The 14,271-nt window shown below is 46.5% G+C and overlaps 1 pseudogene; it reads left to right on the top strand.

Moving 5' to 3' along the window:
* Positions 1-2,945: 2,945 nt before the first annotated feature.
* LOC144331114 (heterogeneous nuclear ribonucleoprotein A3-like) lies at positions 2,946-13,592 on the top strand (annotated as a pseudogene).
* The last annotated feature ends 679 nt before the right edge of the window (positions 13,593-14,271 follow it).

The following is a 14,271-nucleotide window of genomic DNA, read 5'->3' as shown; positions in this document are numbered from 1 at the left end:
GTTTTAAGGCCTGGTGACTTGGAGTACGTGCCAGTGGTGAAGGGTGAGTGTGTTTGACAGGAGTTCCCAGGGATGTCTGGGGCAGAGGGTTGCCCTCAACCTTAGTTGAGGGTCGATCGTGGGCCAAGAAGAAATGGACAAGGTCTCATTCCATTCAATCCCCTGGACAACTCCAGGAGAGGGATGAGTTGGGCAGGATTACCACCATTTGAGAGTGAAAAAACTGATGTTCAGAGCAGGTAAGTAATGCATTCAAGGTTGCACAACTAGTAAATACTTCATCTCAGATTTCAACACAATGAGTTTGATTCCAAAACCACTATTTGTAACCACTGTGTTACACACTCCTAAACAAAGCCAGCAACTGTAGAATCTAAACAATACAACTGGAGATACATACACATCTGGACAATTATGGCCACAATATACACAAAATTCAGGATTTCATGGCAGGGAGGAATGGGATCTTGGAAGAACACAAAGACAGCTTCTCAACTTAGTGGTAAGTTCACGGATGTTCATGTTATATTGGATTTCATAACTTGTGTGTATGTGTGTGTGTGGGTGGGTGGGTGGGTGTATGTAGCAAACAGTATATAAAGAAAATATCTAATGCGTTTTTCAAAACCTAAACAGATGCCCTCGAGGTGAATGATTTTCACCAACAAAGGTAAAGAAATGTATTCATCAGAATTATTGTGCCGAATATGATACTAGGTGCTATTAAAGATTTAAAATACAGTTCCTGTCTGCCTGATATAAGGAGCTGAGCCTAATGTGTGTGAGAAATCGTTTTAGAGGTTTCACAGAGGTCATCTGACCATTGACTTACTTTAAAAGGATTTTTCTCTAATCTGGAGAAAGGATGCTCAGAAAAAGACTAGAATCGCAAGCGCGCTCCCAGGGCTATGCTTTGTGGGTTGGGGCCTGACTCTCGCCAGGTGGGAGAGCTCCTGGGGGCTCTATTCCTGCTGCCCTGGCATCAGCAGCCATGGGGCTCAAGGAAACCATGGGCTGGGGAGGATCATGTGTCCCTCTATGCTTCTTACATCCTTTTGCAAAGGAGAGGAAAGGCCCTCTTCAGGATGGACCGTCCCCATTGGTAAATCACAGTCAGTGCCATCCATGAGCATAGGAGCTGTTCACTGTGGCAAATACAAATTTAGTGTAAGTGCTCATCTTGGCTCTCCTGGTGGAAGGGCAGGACCTTGAAGACAGGCACATCCCACCACGTCCAGCCTCGAAATTCCTCAGAGTGCAGGTGCAAACACACGTAAAATCGTTGTAAAATTAAGGCAGTGATGGCTGCCTTTAGCATCGCTACATCCTCTATCCTAGAGAATTTCAGTGCCTGCTCACCTGGGCCTGGGCCCCACAGACCACACTAACCCTCAGGATTCCCACCATTCCCCTCCCTACCCTCTGCCACCAGCACTATCTCTCACATCTCATAGTTACTTCTTCCTCTGGATGTGACAAGTGCTATCTCAGAAATCAGGCGACAATATGTTCATGGCTAATAAGTCACTAGCAGCAGTGGGTATGCAGGACCCCAGGCACTTTCCACTCTGGGCTACCTCGGAGACAGGGTGTTGCACAGTGGTTTGGGATGGGTCAGAACCAGAGTCTTCTCATTCCATCCTTCCTCACCCCCAGAGCATAAAGTAGCCCTATTCCTAAATGCAATGCTCTTTCAAACACCAGCTGCACACAATCGAAAATAGCCTGAGAAAGCCTGTTGTACCAGCGTTCACACCTGCCTATTTAGAGTGGGATGAAGAGCAAATGACACCTGCTCCCAGCTGGCCCTGAGGCTGGACGCAGCATAGACTGAGCCAGTGTCCTTGCTCCCAAAGAGGAGGCTTCCTCCAGCCTCACAGACACCTGAATTCTCTGGCATTTTCCATCCCACACACTGTGCATGGTCTATCCACTCTCCTTTTTATTCCCAGAATGATAACTCCAGAACAAAGGAGAGAGTCCATGGACAGCTTTGTGTTGATGCACATAAGTAAATGGGAGGTGGGGAGGACAAGTGGCATGAGGAGGGAGAATCCGCCTGGGAGAGGAACATGGAGTCCTTCCCCTGGGCAGGGAGGCCAGCAGTGATGGTGGCACAGTGGGGGCCCAAGTGTGCCCTGATGGTAAATTCCCCATGGAGCACACCAACAGTTGCTGACCTACATGTAAAAGTTTGCTCTTTGATTCCTTTGCTAGGGCTTCACTCGGGCACACAACTTCATGTTTGCTATTTGTTTTTTGTTTGTTTGTTTTTTGAGAAGGAGTCTCTCTCTGTCGCTCAGGCTGGAGTGCAGTGGCACGATCTTGGCTCACTACAAGTTCTGCTTCCTAGATTCACGCCGTTCTCCTGCCTCAGCCTCCCAAGTAGCTGGGACTACAGGCGCCCGCCACCACGCCTGGCTAATTTTTTTTTACTTTCAGTAGAGACAGGGTTTCACCGTGTTAGCCAGGATGGTCTCAATCTCCTAACCTTGTGATCCGCCTGCCTCAGACTTCCAAAGTGCCGGGATTACAGGCATGAGCCACCGCGCCCAGCCCGCTGATACTTGTTATGTAATCAACTAATGACAAAAGAGTGCGGAGGCATGATGAGTGTTACATCTGCCAACTGCTGGGTTGTCTGAATAGATTCTCAAGTGACCATCTGAGGGCCACTCAGAAGTTTCAGTAGTGCCAGAAGGTCTTGACCTATTATTTTTAAATCAAGTAATTCTTAGGTTTTATAAAATAATTCAAACTAGGAAAAAAACAAGTCCTGGATAATCATTTTGTAGCAGCATCACTGCCAACCCCTTTGCAATGACAACTTCCCAGAAGCTCTTATCTGCCCCCAAATTACTCTTATCTGCCCAAAAGTAAAGAAAGTTTCAATTCAGCAAGTCAGAGCAATTCACAGAGAAGAAGCAATGCCCTGACCTCTGGCATAGAAAACTAGAAGTTGGTCCTTCTCCATTTCTTCTGTTAACCAGGATTCTCTTGGCATTTAATTTTACAAGGGCCACAGACAACTCCAGGGATCTCAATGCAATCCTGCTTCTGGACGGGACAGAGAAGGCATCAGCCGCACAGAGGAGAAAATCACAGCTGTCCTTTCATTCTGTTCAAGCACACATGAAGCTCCTAGATTCATCCACTGCGTGCCAAACACCTGGGACAGTCAGAGAAGAATAAGAATGATGCCAGCCTTCTAAGAGCTGGCAGAACAGTGAGAGGGCAGGCTCAAGACATGGCACAGTCAAACACAGACAGAAAGCTATGGTATCTCAGAGGAAGATGGCGAGATCTGGAAAGCTCCCAGAGAAGACGGGACTGGAGCTGGGCTGCTTAGCACTGAAACAGTGGATTTGGGGAGAATATTTGCATGCAAGTAAAACATGCAAAACATGTTCAAATAATAACCAAATGTGGTAGAAATGTGGAGTGAGAAATATTGAAATGTCCACAGCTCAGGAAAAAATGTTTTCCAGCCAGCATCCCTGACCCTCCCCCCATTCCCAGGTCTAGGGCATCTAGAGCACCAAAATTACCTGCAACTCTCATCTTCCCTGGCTCCTCCTTACTTGACTTTTGATCCAAAAGTACATACCGGCCTCATCTCACCATTTAAAAAGCCATTTTCAGGCCCCTGTCAGTGGCTCGATTGACATACTGCAAGATAATGTGGTTTTTCCTGAAGTCAGAATAAGTTATCAAGTAAGTTCAGAGTTAAGTCCTGAACTGCAGAGGAAAAGTGTGCTGATCCAGGCAGAGTTGTCTAAATGAAAACGCTGGTCACCTTCCTCTGGGTCCCATATTGAGCTCGAGTTGGAAGAGGTGAGTCCTGTCTCAAAATGGAGGTCAAACCACCGCCCGGTGCCCCCCAGCCCGACTCGCCCCCAGCCCGACTCGCCGCCAGGGGGAGGAGGGTCATGATCTAAAGGAACCAGAGCAATTGAGAAAACTGTTTATTGGTGGTCTGAGCTTTGAAACTACAGATGATAGTTTAAGAGAACATTTTGAGAAATGGGGCACACTCACAGATTGTGTGGTAATGACAGACTCCCAAACAAAACGTTCCAGGGGATTTGGTTTTGTGACTTATTCTTGTGTTAAAGAGGTGGATGCAGCAATGTGTGCTCGACCACACAAGGTTGATGGCCGTGTGGTGGAACCAAAGAGAGCTGTTTCTAGAGAGGATTCTGTAAAGCCTGGTGCCCATCTAACAGTGAAGAACATTTTTGTTGGTGGTATTAAAGAAAATACAGAAGAATATAATTTGAGAGACTACTTTGAAAAGTATGGCAAGATTGAAACCATAGAAGTTATGGAAGACAGGCAGAGTGGAAAAAAGAGAGGATTTGCTTTTGTAACTTTTAATGATCATGATACAGCTGATAAAATTTTTGTTCAGAAATACCACACTATTAATAGGCATAATTGTGATGTGAAAAAGGCCCTTTCTAAACAAGAGATGCAGTCTGCTGGATCACAGAGGGGTCGTGGAGGTGGATCTGGCAATTTTATGGGTCATGGAGGAAACTTTGGAAGTGGTGGAGGTAATTTTGGCTGTGGTGGAAACTTTGGTGGAAGAGGAGGCTATGGTGGTGGAGGTGGGGGCAGGAGATGTAGTTATGGAGGAGGTGATGTGGATATAATGGATTTGGAGGTAATGGTGGCAACTATGGCGGTGGTCCTGTTTATAGTAGTAAAGGGGCCTATGGTGGTGGTGGACCAGGATATGGAAACCAAGGTGGTGGAGGATGTGATGGTTACCATGAAGGACGGAATGTTGGCAGTGGGAACTATGGTGGTGGTGGGAACTATAATGATTTTGGAAATTATAGTGGACAACAGCAATCAAATTATGGACCCATGAACGGGGGTAGTTTTGGTAGAAGTGAAAGGACACAAAGATACAAAAATGCGTACCGTCCCTTCCCCCACCCGATGTTGCCAAACTCTTTGTTCTGCTTTCTAATCTCTGCACGTACCAGAGGTTTCGTAAGTTCTGTAAGTACATGTTTTTCTTTCTGAGGCCAGGTCACAAGGAATGTTTAAGTAAGATAGCCAGGTCACAAGGTGTGTTTAAGCAAGATAGCCATAAACTGGTCGTGCAACCTGATGCAATATAATTAACTGCCTTTATGTAAAACTGCTCTTCCGCCTCAAGGGTTGTACTGAAATATCAGAAATGGTGGGAACCAATCATAGTTTGCCAAATCGCTTTGTTCAAACTCCAGCCACTCATACCTCTAATTTGTATAATGATTCTATGCCTACTTTCCTTAGACTATATAACATTGTTCGGAGCTCAGTGGGGGAGCTCTCCTGCCCGTCTCGTTTCACGAGCAAGTGAGAGCTCCAGGTTCGAACCTGTAATAAAGATCCTTGCTGCTTAGCTTTGACTCTGGACTCTGGTGGTCTTCGGGGAATAAACGATCTGGGCATAACAAATGGGGGCTCGTCCGGGATTTCCCCCAAGCCCACCAGACCCCCAAGTCAACGGATCTTAATCTGTAGGTAAGCCGGCTTTGTCACTGTCTCTGTCTTTGTCTCTGTCTGTCTCCCTGAAATTTCGCGAAATCCGTAATCTGTAATCTGTATTGGTCTGTTCTGTAAGTGGCACGGTCTTGGCGGACGCGCTAGAAGACAGCCACTCGGGACTGGTGGGAGACGTTCCCCAGTGCCCATCTGGGGGCCTCCATCCTTGGTTGCCCCGTCTGACTCAGGTCGGAAGTCCGACACGCGCTCGTGAATGCTCATCGTTATTACTGTCTGTCCGTTATTGTTAAGTGTTAAGTGTAAGCCCAAAACGAAACATAAAACCTTTTCTTCCCCTTCCAGGACCGGACCTGTCGGATACTCCCCTCTGCTTCACACTCATTTTCGTCCCCCCTTCTCTTTGTAGGAGCAGTCCAAAGATGGGCAACAACCAGAGCACGCCGCTCTCACTCCTTGTTACCAGTTTTAAGGATGTGAAGGCTCAGGGGCGTAACTTAAGCGTAGAACTAAAGAAGGGAAAGCTAGTTACTTTCTGCCGTTCGGAGTGGCCCTCTTTCGGCATAGGGTGGCCCTCCGAAGGAACTTTCTGTCTCTCTATTATTACTAAGGTAAAAACTAAGATTTTCCTGCCAGGGCAGTCAGGACATCCTGATCAAATTCCTTATATTCTAGTGTGGCAGGATCTTGTGGAAAACCCACCACCCTGGATAACTCCATTCATCCCTGAGCCCTGCAAAGTTCTAGTAACGCGACCTACAAGACAAAAGACTCCCTCTGCTCCCTCGGCCCCTATGCTGCCGGACAGCCAGGACCCCCTAACGTTAGAACCCACATTTCCCCCACCATATCCGCACCTTATCCCACAGGACCCAGTCCCCCAGGGTGGTGCTTCCGTAGAGGGAAACCGAGAAGCGGAAGCAGCCGAGAGTGAAAGTAACCTGGGGGGGGCGGCCGGCCGAACACGAGGCCGCGTACAGCGGGACCAAGCTTCCCGACTCCCTGACTCCACTGTAGCCCTGCCTCTCAGAGAAATAGGATTGCTCGATGATACCGGGCTCTCCCGTCTCATGTATTGGCCTTTTTCCACCAGTGATTTATACAATTGGAAGTCCCAAAATGCTCGGTTCTCAGATAATCCCAAAGATCTAACCTCGTTGTTAGACAGTGTCATGTTTACTCACCAGCCGACCTGGGATGACTGTCAACAGCTCCTCCGAATCCTGTTCACAATGGAGGAGCGGGAAAGAATCCAAGTTGAGGCCAGAAAACTGGTTCCAGGAGATGACGGCCAGCCAACTGCAAATCCTGACCTCATTAATGTGGCTTTCCCTTTGACCCGGCCCAGATGGGACTACAACACGGCAGAAGGTAGGGGACGACTGCTCATTTATCACCAGACTCTAATGGCGGGTCTCCGGGCTGCAGCTCGCAAGCCCACCAATTTGGCTAAAGTATATTCTGTGTTACAAGGTAAGACAGAAAGCCCCGCTGTGTATTTAGAGAGATTAATGGAAGCCTTCAGACAGTTTACCCCTATGGACCCGGAAGCACCGGAAAATCAGGCAGCGGTAGTAATGTCCTTTGTAAACCAGGCAACACCAGATATTAAAAGAAAACTCCAGAAATTAGAAGGTTTAGAGGGAAAGCAGATTCAGGACCTCCTTCAGATGGCCCAGCGAGTTTATAATAATAGGGATACTCCAGAAGAAAAACAGTTCAAGGCAACCAAAGAAATGACCAAAGTCTTAGTAGCAGCTTTCCCCCAGGCAGGAAATGGCCAAAACAGAAAGCAGAAAAAGCAAGGCCCTAGGCAAGGATTAGAAAAAGATCAGTGTGCTTATTGCAAGGAACGTGGCCACTGGATTAAAGACTGCCCAAAGAAACGGAGACCAGCTAACCCTACCTCCGTACTCGTTACCCAGGACTCTGACTAGGGAGGACGGGGTTTGGACCCCCTCCCCGAACCCAGGGTAACTTTGCAAGTGGAGGGGTCCCCAGTTCGCTTCTTGGTCGATACTGGGGCGGAACGCTCAGTCCTAACCAAACCAATTGGAAAAATGTCTAAGAAAACATCCTGGGTGCACGGGGCCACAGGCATCAAAAAATACCCCTGGACAACCCAGAGGACTGTAGACTTAGGAACGGGAAAAGTCTCCCATTCCTTCCTAGTCATCCCAGAGAGCCCCTGCCCTCTACTAGGGAGGGACTTGCTGACAAAGATGGGGGCCCAAATCCACTTTGAGCCAGAAGGGCCCAAGATAACTGATTCCCAAAACAGGCCAATATCTATCCTGACTGTCACCTTAGAAGATGAGTACCAACTCTATCAAGAGCAAAAGCCCCCCGATCAGGGAATTGACTCTTAGCTCCAGCGTTTCCCTGAAGCGTGGGCAGAAACTGGGGGCTTGGGGCTAGCTAAACATCGACCTGCCATATTTGTGGAAGTTAAGCCAGGGACGGACCCGGTTTGGGTTCGGCAATATCCTATGCCCCTGGAGGCAAGAGAAGGAATTACGCCCCATATCCGCCGACTCCTAGACCAGGGAGTCCTACGGGCTTGCCACTCATCCTGGAATACTCCACTGTTACCTGTTCGTAAACCCAACAGTATGGACTACAGGCCAGTACAGGATTTAAGAGAAGTTAATAAAAGGGTCATGGACATACATCCCACTGTGCCCAATCCATACACCCTTCGAGTGCCTTACATCCCAAAAAACAGTGGTATACCATTCTTGATCTAAAAGACGCTTTCTTCAGCCTTCCTCTGGCTCCCAAAAGTCAAGAACTCTTTGCATTTCAATGGACGGATCCTGAGAGGGGCATCAACGGTCAGCTAACATGGACCAGACTGCCACAAGGGTTCAAGAACTCGCCAACCCTGTTCGATGAAGCCCTTCATGAAGATCTGGGTGAGTACCGGCAGCAACACCCTGAAATAACTCTTTTGCAATATGTTGATGATCTCTTAATAGCGGCCAGGTCCCCGGAAACTTGTGCTCGAGGGACTGAGGACCCCCTGAAGACTCTGGGGGAGCTAGGCTACCGAGCCTCAGCAACAAAGGCTCAGATCTGCAAGTCGGAGGTAACTTATCTGGGGTACCTATTAAAAGGGGGGCAACGCTGGCTAACCAAAGCCCGAAAGGAAACAGTCCTACGCATCCCTAGACCCCAGTCAACACGGCAAGTGAGAGAATTCCTGGGGTCGGCAGGGTTCTGTAGGTTATGGATACCCGGATTTGCTGAGTTAGCCAAGCCCCTATACCAGGCAACAAAGGAACGGCAGCCCTTCAATTGGACGGAAGAGGCTGAGCTGGCCTTTCAGCAAATCAAAACTGCCTTGTTATCAGCCCCCGCGCTGGGGCTCCCTGATATCTCCAAGCCCTTCCACTTATACGTGGATGAAAGTAAGGGTGTTGCAAAAGCCGTGTTAACACAGTACCTAGGCCCCTGGCAGAGGCCAGTTGCCTATTTGTCAAAAAAATTAGATTCAGTGACTGCTGGCTGGCCACCCTGCCTCCGGATAATCACGGCGACCGCCCTAATGGTCCGAGACACTGATAAACTTATCATGGGGCAAGAGTTGCGCGTTATAACCCCGCATGCCATTGAAGGCGTCCTCCGGCAGCCGCCGGACCAATGGATGAGTAACGCCCGGCTCACCCACTATCAAGGACTGCTGTTAAACCCCCTCAGAATAACTTTTCTGCCCCCAACCTCTTTAAACCCTGCTTCACTGCTGCCAAATCCAGACTTGGACGCCCCGTCCCATGAGTGCACTGAGATACTGGCTCAGGTGCATGGGGTGCGGGAGGACCTGCAAGATCGTCCGCTCCCCGACACAGAACTCACCTGGTTCACTGATGGCAGCAGCTATGTCCACCAAGGCCAGCGGTATGCAGGAGCGGCTGTAACATCAGAGACTGAGGTAATCTGGGCGGAACCCTTGCCTCCAGGGACATCGGCCCAAAGAGCCGAACTGATAGCCCTTACACAGGCCCTCACCCTAGGGGCAGAGAAAAAACTAACAGTATACACGGATAGCCGCTATGCTTTCGCTACTGCGCACATACATGGGGCCATCTACAGAGAAAGGGGACTATTAACAGCCGAAGGCAAAGAAATAAAAAACAAGCAAGAGATCCTAGCTCTATTAACTGCTTTGTGGAAACCAAAGAAATTGGCTATCGTACATTGCCCTGGGCATCAGAAACCAACTACGCCAATTGCTCGAGGCAACTTCTTAGCCGACCAAACCGCAAGGAGCATAGCAAAAGCTCCCAGTCAGCTCCTCGCGCTCCAGCTCCCCGATCCTGGCCCGCGAAATTTGCCATGTTTTCCCGACTATACCGAACAGGATCGCGAATGGATGGACACGCTTCCCCTAAAACAGGCTCAAAATGGGTGGTGGACTGATATAAATGACCAAACCATCCTACCAGAAAAATTAGGACGGCAGGTGTTGGAACATATCCACTGGACAACCCACCTGGGTGCCCGGCGAATGATAGACTTAATCAGGCACGCCAAGTTCAGAATCAGACGCATAGCTGAACTGGCCAGCGATGTGACAACAAATTGCAAAGCCTGCCAACTGAACAACGCTTGCCCCCAAACCCAGACCGCCGCAGGAATCAGGTGTAGAGGAACTAGGCCTGGTATCTATTGGGAAATAGACTTTACTGAGATAAAGCCTGGAAAATATGGGTATCAGTACTTACTTGTCTTTGTAGATACTTTTTCAGGATGGACAGAAGCGTTCCCAACTAAGAGAGAAACTGCTCAGGTTGTAGCAAAGAAAATTTTGGAAGAAATCCTCCCCAGGTATGGCTTTCCCGTCCAAATAGGGTCAGACAATGGACCAGCCTTCGTTGCTAAGGTAAGTCAGGATTTGGCTTCCATTCTTGGGGCAAATTGGAAATTACATTGTGCTTATAGGCCCCAAAGCTCAGGACAGGTAGAAAGGATGAATCGGACTCTAAAGGAGACCTTAACTAAATTGACCATGGAGACTGGCGCTAATTGGGTAGTACTTCTCCCCTACGCTCTGTTCCAGGCCCAAAATACCCCTTACAGACTGGGCCTCACACCATATGAAATCATGTATGGCAGACCCCCACCCCTGGTCCCCAGTCTAAAAGATGACTTACTCAAATCTGAAACTGAAAATGTCTCTGAGCTCTTGTTCTCCTTACAAGCCTTACAGAAAATTCACCAGGAAATTTGGCCCAGACTACGAGAACTGTACGAGGCAGGACCTCCGCCGATGCCTCATCCGTTCCAGCCGGGAGACTGGGTCCTAGTCAAGCGCCACCGGCAAGAAACTCTTCAACCCAGGTGGAAAGGACCACTGCAAGTACTCCTGACTACTCCCACCGCTCTCAAGGTAGAAGGCATCGCTTCGTGGATCCACTACACACACGTCAAACCAGTGGACCCAGCATCCAACCTTCTCGGGCCGTCTGGAGCACCGGTTACATGGACTGTAGACAAAGCTAAGAACAATCCCTTAAAGCTAACCCTGCGCTGTCATCCCCATAGCCGTAACCATGTCTAGCTTACCTATGCTTTTATGCCTTATGCATCTGACTCTCCTCACTGCTGTGCCGTCTAATCCCTATGTCTGGAGGTTCTGGCTCTATGAGAACAAAACTCACCCCGGGGAAACCCCCCAAGCGGGTAAACTGCTAGCTAGCGCAGACTGCCCCCCCTCAGGGTGTAATACTATAGTTTACCTCAATTTCACTAGGTTCCAGATTGCCCAACCAGCAATACCCATGATCTGTTTTGAATATGATCAAACTGAATATAATTGTAAAAATTATTGGTGGCACCAGAGTGCAGGTTGCCCATATAGATACTGTAAGACGCACTCTGTCCGATACTGGAGAGAACAACAAGGGTGGTATTTTTACAAAACTGAGTCTCCCGTCACTTACACTTGGATAATTATAGGACTCTCGGTGGACAACCCCACAACATGGGGGAGTATATTACTCATCAACTAGTACCTGGCCCAGTAGCCATCACCAGCCTCTCCTGCACCCAGAAAGTGAGGCTACATTATAAGACTCTGGAAATCCAAGATTGGACATCCAGTTACTTATGGGAGGGGGAAATGAAAGGACACAAAGATACAAAAATGCGTACCGTCCCTTCCCCCACCCGATGTTGCCAAACTCTTTGTTCTGCTTTCTAATCTCTGCACGTACCAGAGGTTTCGTAAGTTCTGTAAGTACATGTTTTTCTTTCTGAGGCCAGGTCACAAGGAATGTTTAAGTAAGATAGCCAGGTCACAAGGTGTGTTTAAGCAAGATAGCCATAAACTGGTCGTGCAACCTGATGCAATATAATTAACTGCCTTTATGTAAAACTGCTCTTCCGCCTCAAGGGTTGTACTGAAATATCAGAAATGGTGGGAACCAATCATAGTTTGCCAAATCGCTTTGTTCAAACTCCAGCCACTCATACCTCTAATTTGTATAATGATTCTATGCCTACTTTCCTTAGACTATATAACATTGTTCGGAGCTCAGTGGGGGAGCTCTCCTGCCCGTCTCGTTTCACGAGCAAGTGAGAGCTCCAGGTTCGAACCTGTAATAAAGATCCTTGCTGCTTAGCTTTGACTCTGGACTCTGGTGGTCTTCTTCGGGGAATAAACGGTCTGGGCATAACAGAAGAAGCTCAGGCAATCCCTATGGTGGTGGTTATGGATCTGGTGGTGGAAATGGTGGATATGGTAGCAGGAGGTTCTTAAAACAGCAGAAAAGGGCTACAACTCTTAGAAGGAGAGAGAGCAAGGAGTTGTCAGGAAAGCTGCAGGTTACTTTGAGACAGTTGCCCCAAATGCATTAGAGGAATTGTATAAATCTGCCACAGAAGAAACAATGATCCATAGTCAGAAAAGTTACTGCAGCTTAAACAGGAAACTCTTCTTGTTCAGGACTGTCATAGCCACAGTTTGCACAAAGTGCAGCTATTGATTAATGCAATGTGGTGTCAATTCGATGTACATTCCAGAGGTCTTTCTGTTGTAGCTTTGTCTTTTTCTTTTTCTTTTTCTTTTCATTACATCAGGTATATTGCCCTGTAAATTGTGGTAGTGGTACCAGAAATAAAAAATTAAGGAATTTTTAACATTTTGTTATTTGTTTAGTTCAGTTTTTCTACATTTTAGTACAGAAACTTTAACAAATTGCAGTTTTGAAGGTGTTTCCTTGTGAGTTAACAAGTAAAGATCATTGTTAATCACTATTTTGTATGAATTTTGCTAAAGTTAACTGTAAAGAGACAACTGCACTTGCAGGTTAAGGGTAATCCATTCTCCCCATTTCCAAACCATGGTATGAATGGGCGCCGACATGTGGAGAGAATAGATAATTTGTGTGTTTGCAATGTGTGTTTTAGATAAATAGGATTGGGTATTTAAATTAGCATTTGTGAATTTAACAGCATTAAGATTACCTTCAAATGAAAAAAATCTCAAAATTTCTAATTGGTTTTTGTGCATTTTCATTTAAAATGTAATCACATGATTTTAGTGTGTTAGACTTGCTGAGTCCTAGCTGTGTTTAGAACATCTCCATCTACATTTACCTTGGTCAAATTTGAACTGCTGCCATAGGTTTTGGGTGTAAAGAATGTTTCTGCCCTCCATTTAAATTCTGAAAAGGGGTAGTGGATGTTTTCCCTCTCCTGCGTTAGAAACCATTCTTAACAGCTTTTCAAAATATGGAACCATTAAGCCTGCTATATCTGAGCAAATTAGTAGGTACTTTTTTTTTCTTTTTTAAAGCACATGAGGCCCATAAATCTTGAGTTATTTTCCTTAATTTAAATTTTTTTTGATACAAGTTTTCAGAGCAAGAGAATAAAAACCATGCGTTATTAAACCCCTAACTGGCTGGCATGCTTTCCTGTTTGTACTCTATATATTTTGCTGGATGAAACCAAGGATGGTTTAGGTATAATTGTCCAAAATAACCTAACTGCAGCAGAAATGTGGCACAGTTGCTTAGTACAGGCTTCTCACTTCCTACAGACCTGAATTCAAATTTGGATAGTCTGAGTTCTTAAATTCCCAAAGAACACATTGTATATTTCAACATAAATCATATTGTTACCAATTTGTTTGGAAGGCCCTGGTTGAGAAGAGTTTTGGATAATAAGGTTATACCAATGTCTACTGTGCTTACAATTTCATTCGAGCCCGGAGTATGTGCCCTGTTGTTACTCTTTCTTTGGTAGTTGAACGTTGAATTCAATTCTTTCTTTTTGTTTTAAGAAGTACTAAGCAAACAAGCAATAAAAAGGGAAATGGGGCATGCTAGTGTTTGAATATGCTCTCTTGTTTCTCTAATTCTGTGCCTCTGTGCGTTAATATTTGGATGCATGCAATGCCAGCATGGAAATTGGCCTTCACACGTACTGCAGTTTTCTAGAAACACTCACAAACCAATAAATGTAACAGACATTCCATTTTTTAATGGGCATATATGTGAAAAGCAGTGTAGAAAATAGGCTAGCATTAGAAAATGGTTAAGTCCTTAATAACTTCAAGTGTAGTTATATAATGGACACTGTCAATATTCATTACTTAAACCTGGCTACCTGGTCAAAATAATGCTTGGAAAATATTAAAATTGAGCTAAATTGTCTCAGGTTCTTTTATTCATATAAATTAAGTTTAAAGGAATGGGGGAGATTAAAAAAAAAATAACGCTGGCCAGAGGCCCTCAAGATCCTGCATAGGCGTTTCAGAAAGGCGGA

The sequence above is a fragment of the Macaca mulatta genome, chromosome 9 (assembly GCF_049350105.2).
Source record: "Macaca mulatta isolate MMU2019108-1 chromosome 9, T2T-MMU8v2.0, whole genome shotgun sequence".
Taxonomy (NCBI): Eukaryota; Metazoa; Chordata; class Mammalia; order Primates; family Cercopithecidae; genus Macaca; species Macaca mulatta.
This window is presented reverse-complemented; position numbering and strand designations above follow the sequence as displayed.